The sequence below is a fragment of the Pteropus medius genome, unplaced genomic scaffold, assembly GCF_902729225.1.
Source record: "Pteropus medius unplaced genomic scaffold, Ma_sr-lr_union100, whole genome shotgun sequence".
Taxonomy (NCBI): domain Eukaryota; kingdom Metazoa; phylum Chordata; class Mammalia; order Chiroptera; family Pteropodidae; genus Pteropus; species Pteropus medius.
Genome location: NW_024346506.1, coordinates 1 through 5,662, shown reverse-complemented (window position 1 = coordinate 5,662; position 5,662 = coordinate 1). Strand labels below are relative to the sequence as shown.

The 5,662-nt window shown below is 57.0% G+C and overlaps 1 long non-coding RNA gene across 1 annotated transcript; it reads right to left on the bottom strand.

Annotated features, from left to right (window-relative positions):
* Positions 1-4,908, bottom strand: LOC120613155 (uncharacterized). The gene is made up of 3 exons (XR_005655607.1): positions 4,742-4,908; positions 3,100-3,175; positions 1-33 (listed from the first exon to the last, which is right to left on the bottom strand). It is a non-coding gene; the product is annotated as an uncharacterized LOC120613155 (long non-coding RNA).
* Positions 4,909-5,662: the final 754 nt, after the last annotated feature.

Sequence of the window (5,662 nt, the reverse complement as noted above, 5' to 3'; positions counted from 1 at the left end):
AGAGACCACTGCCAATCAGCACGTAAGCGATAGCTGTGAAACAAAATACAAAAATATTAGAGGAAAGGATGAAGCATCTCAGACTAAAATTAGTAACTAAATTCTTTATCGAATCTTAAAAGACAGTTCCGAGGGCCAGGTGCGGTTAAAAACACCTAGGAGGTAACAAGGTGCGACTGAATTATTCTGCCACGCAGGGCTTGCCAGTCAGTGTCCCAGTTCTATCCAGATTTAAATTATTCGGATCATCTATAAAACATCTGTCCTGAGGAAGTAATTATCTTTTTCTAAGCCCATCGCTCACTTTCCAGTACCAAATAATCTCTATGATGTTTCCTATCTGTATGGCAAGACCTAGTCATAAACCGGAATAACATCCCCCAAACGTGACCGTGTGATCTTCCTGTGAAGTTGCGAGAAATACCCAAACAGCACCACAGAGCTCGATTCCTGGGGGTGCTGAATTCACGGCCAGTTACCCAGTGGGAACAAAACCAGAGGCTCCAGTTAACATACACGAATGTGATGCTTAACCGTAGATGATTCGCACGGCGGCAATGCGAGGCGGTCTCTTTTCTACCTCTTCTGTTCAAAATACGGTCAACGCGCTACTCAAAATAGACACTGAAGAGGGATGAATAGTTTCTGATAAAATTACTTAGGTGAGTGGTATTTCGAAATTAGAGACACGACAATCTCTAAAACATGACAATGTTTTGAGTGAACCTTTCCAACCAGCCAACAAACAATACATTTGAACACTCTGGATTACATTCCCATCTATACTATTTGCCCTAACTCTCTAAATCCCCAAACATAGGTGAAAAAGATATATTCCTCATTCAATATACTATTTTGATCACATTTCTTTGCAGAAAAAGCTATATTCCACTTAATTCTAAGACCTAACGGGTAGTCAAGAAAATGGGTAACTAAAACTTTTACTATCAGTAAGAGTTTAAATTTTCTGACAGTCAAAAGTAGCAAAAAATTAAATGCAGTAGACCCATTAAATGCAGAGGTCTAGCGCATCTTCATAACTTAAAAAACACTGAGCATCATAACCGTTGAGGAGCTTTTGGGGGCATTCGCAAAATAAAAAGAGAACTGGTTTTATCCTAATTTCCTTAAAAAGATATTAAGGTCCGACTCACATTCTGAACAGTACGAACGGACACTCTTCAGATAGTCGGATCGGACGAGAGGACGGGAGGCATCTCGGGAGGGGGTGGGCGGGAGGGGTTGTGTTTGTAAAAACGAGCAGTAACAGTAACAGTTCAGAGTCTCGGACTCGACATCGCAGGCACAGTCCGAAGGTTCACGCGCATTAGCTCACTCACCCCTCGACTGCAACGAGGTAGATGCAGTCATTACTCACGGCTGCAGACAAGCGATGAGGCGCCAAGCGGTGAGACACACTGTCCCAGACACCGAGCAGCGAGTGAGGCCGCCGCAGCACTGCCCGGCTCGGGGACCCACCCCCCTGGCCAGCACGGCCCCGAAGCACTGAAGGCCACACCCGAGCTGCCGCGTGGCGTCCGGCTGGGGTGCAGGGCGGTGTGGATCCCTTGGTGGTGACAGCTGCGGGGCGGTGTGGATCCCTTGGTGGGGCATGCTCCTGAGAGCGGGGTGACTCTGCACTGCAGAGCCGGGACCCGGGCTCGGACCCTGGCCGTGTCACCACGGGGCCGGTCTCTGCGTCTCGCTCAACGAGCCTGTGGAAAACGCTCTTAGACGCCTTACAGATCTGTATTTTTGAGTTTTCTACCTCTCTTCCCATAATCAGTACGTTGCTGGTGAATGAACAATGAATAAGCGACCCACAAAAGCAAACAAGGTTTTAGGGGGAAATCCTGCACTTAGCAACCACGTTTAAACTGTTGCCACAGCTACGCGTTGAATTCCACTCAAAACCAACTGCAGCCCCCAAATATTCCATCCAAAAGTAAACGTTTCCTGAGAAAAACCCAAAGGCATCCATTAAAAAAATAATCCAAATCCTGCACAAGCGTCTGTACCTGTCAGGATCCAGGTTTTGCTGCGGATCCAAACACAAAGGGAAAACAGGGAGCCGGCCCCACAGAGATGGGCACCGGCAGCAGCACCGCGGAAGCCGCCTTCTCGGGGGCGCGAGGCGCCAGACGCTGGCCGCGGGGCCGCGGGGTCGGACTCGGGGCACCGAGCGGGCCGTCGTTCGTCGCTGACAGAGACTGCGAGGCAACCGGCATCCAAGGGCTTCGGAAAAGACCGAACCTGACGCTCTAAAGGGCAACTACTCTCAAAGCCACTCGAGGGGCAGTGGCAAGAAGCGGCCAGTCCTTCCCGAACAGCGAGCCACCAACCCCGCTGGAGCGCGGCGGGAGGACCGCGAGCAGGCGCGGGGCCGCGGCAGGGGACACGGACGCAGGGGCGGCAGGTGCGGGGGGCCGGGGGCCCGCGGGAGCGCGCGTCCAGGCGCCGCCTCCCAGCTCACTGCCCTACGCAGCTGCTTCCGCCCCTCGTGTGGCAGCTGACCCTGGCGGCAGGCGGCAGGCGACATGCCCACGGCAAAGCGCATCGGACCTGGGCGAAGCAGCCCGCTTCCAATCGCGCCACCGACAGGCCGGCGGACACCACACCCGCGGGCCTGAACGGGCTCGGCCTTCCCGCACCCACGTTCCCAGACACGCCGGGGACCGTCCTCCGGCTCAAACGCAGCCACCCCGGCCGCGCTGCAGCACCGAAGGTCGGAGAAGCTGTGACGCTCTCCGGCTTTCACATCTGCCCGGCTCGTCCTCGATGACAGCACACAAATAACCTCTTCGCAAATAACGACAGCTCCTAAGAACTCATCACCACGATCACGGACTTCCACAGAAACACGCGGATAAAACGGTCCGGCCGGATCAGCCATCCAGACCTTCCACGTCACGACGTATGATCCACGGAGCCTCATGAGATCCAAGCGCTCGCCGCGGCGGAGCCAGGCGCCCCGTCCGCGCGTCCCCGCGTCCCCGCGGCGGAGCCGGGCTCTGAGCCCTCCGCCTCACCACCCCGCCACCTGCTCCACGTCCGGCCGGAGACCCGAGGCCGATGCCGCGGGGCCCCCGCGCGCCTCACCTAGCTCTTCGCTCGTGCTGTCGTTATCAGGAGCGAACGGGAACCTCTTCTGCTCTGTCACAGACTTGGCCTGGCTCTGAAATCGAAAAAACACAGACGTGTATTTTACCGCCTCACGAATGAAGAGAAAACATAACGAAAACCTGTAATCTGGGAAGGTAAAGCTACATTCGGTTTACAGGGAAGCAAGAAAGAGTTCACTTTGTCACACCGCCCGCACCCTCCGAGGGCACTGCTTGCGTGTCGCGGCCTCGCTCCCCTCCCTGCGGTCCGGGGCCCGTGTCCAGGAGCCGGCGTCTTTGTCCCCCCCACAGGGCCCATCCTGCTGGCTGCTTCGAGCACCCTCCCCATTTTCACAGATCACATTCTGGTGACTGGTTCTTCAATGTGGCTCGATAACGGAATACAACTTTCAAATCCTAAAAGTATTTTAGAAATAAGAGCTACAGGTTGTATAGATGACAACATAAAAAGACCGACGAAATCTGACCAAGAAACGAGACGCTCCACTGAATGCCGCAGAGCACGTGACCGACGTGAGCACGCCGCGTGACGCACGGCTCGCCGTGCGGAATCCGTGCAGACACGTGCGCACGTGGCAGGGGGCCCGAGACGAAGGGGGGAGCTGGGGAGCAAACTACACACGGCAGCTTAGTGGCCAGGGTGACCACAGGCAGGATTCGTGCACCGTACAAAGTGACGGCTCTACCGTGCTCTGGAGACAAATCGTGTCTGATAAACGGCTGCTACTTCCCCAGAGGACAGATCTGCCAGCGCTCAGCTGGGACGTACCTGGCCTACAGGCTGCACGTGACCATGACGTCACACCGGTCACCAAAGAGACAATCAGAGCTTGTTCACACACAGACAGGAAAGGCGAGACAGTCTGTTGCTCTGGGCAACACTGTAGGATTACAAGTCTAATTCAACAGTTTTTCCATACATCAAGTTGACAGTTATTGCAGTGAGTTATGTAAAGTCAATGGATCATTCTCTGGTTTGCAATTCCTACCTAGTTTCGGCAGTTTTTAGAGGAAAAGGCAAAGCTTAGCTTGGGAAAGAAAGAGTATCCTCTAGTGGGAGTTAAACAGAAGGAGAAAACGATACTACCGGATGCCGAAGGAAAAATCCCAGAGGAGAAGCGCGTTGGCCACTGGCCTCGTGAGGAGAACCAGGCCGCAGCCGCAGGAACCGCGCGTGCACGGGAGGCGGAGCCCGCCCTCGGGGCGGGGCCGGGCGGCGAGGTGCTGACCGAGGTGCTGACCGGGACGGGCCAGGCGGAGCTAGCGCCAGGCGCTCACCCGAGGGGAGGCCCGGGCCAGGTCTGGCTGCTGCGACTGAAAGGCAGCAAAGCGTGGGAATAGGGTCACACCTTATCTCAAGTGCACACGCCTCCAAGAAATGAGGCTCAGCCGCGAGCCCCCTGCACCCCGAGACCCTGAAAGTGGAATCTCCTGGGTCCAGGATGCTCGGCCGCCCGGTTCATAGGTGGCAATGATTCAGTGGGACCAAACACCGGGTGGCCTATCTTTGTCCTGTGCACGCGGCACCCCTGGGCGCGGCTCCTCGCTGAGAACTGGAAGCGACCCCCACCTTCGGGACCTGGGCCACTGACGCGGGGGGCGCAGCGGGCGGGGCGTACCAGGGCCTTCTCGGCGTGGAGGGACAGCGGAGAGTCGCGGGGCGCCGAGGCTCTGGGCTCGCAGTCTGCGCCGTGCAGGTTCAGGAAGGGCGACTCTGAAAGGCAAGCATTCCTCGTTACTGTCCTCGCCCCGGGTCACCCGCGCGACGCCGAACCGGACGTAAGGACCGCAACACCGCAACGAGGGCGCGCGCGTGCGCAGCGCTCTGATGGGCGTCCCGCCCGCCGCCCGCCCGCTGTGCAGCGCTGCGGTCTCCGAGTGTCACGCACACCACGAGTGGCCGGCCTCACGGCCATTCTGAGAACGAGCAGAGCCGTCGGCCTTCGCAGACGGCGAAACGAGGTTCGGACAGGCTGCCCCTTGTTCAAGGGCAGCGGCGCCCCCGAGGTAGCCCGGCCGGGCCCCCGCTCGCGTGGAGTGAGCGCGGTGAGCGTCCCCACTAGGCCCCTCCTGCCTGCAGCACTGACCACAGGTCAAAGGAATGGCAAAGGGGAGCACACAGCCAGCCACGGGACCGACGCGGGAAGATACGCAGATGAGCCCAGGATCCAGAACACATAAATAACTCCTGAAATCCAACAAGAAAAGGGCAACCAGTTAAAAACGCGCAAAGGACTGGAATAGGCGACTTTCCAAAGATACAGAAACAGCCACGTGTACGAAAAGACGCTTTGTCAAGAGTAATCAGGGAGCAAAACCAGACCTTCGCGAGAGACCACTTCGCACCCACCAAGAGGGCTACGGTTTCCTCTGAAACGGAAACGCGCAAGTGTTGGCAAGGGCCACGGGGACTGCAACCCGGGCTGGCGGGCGGGGATGCGAGGTGGTCCCGCCGCTGTGGAAACCAGTCGGGCGGTTCCTCAAGAAGTCCAAGGCAGAATCACTTGCTATGCGACCCCACCGCCCCACTCCTGGGCGAC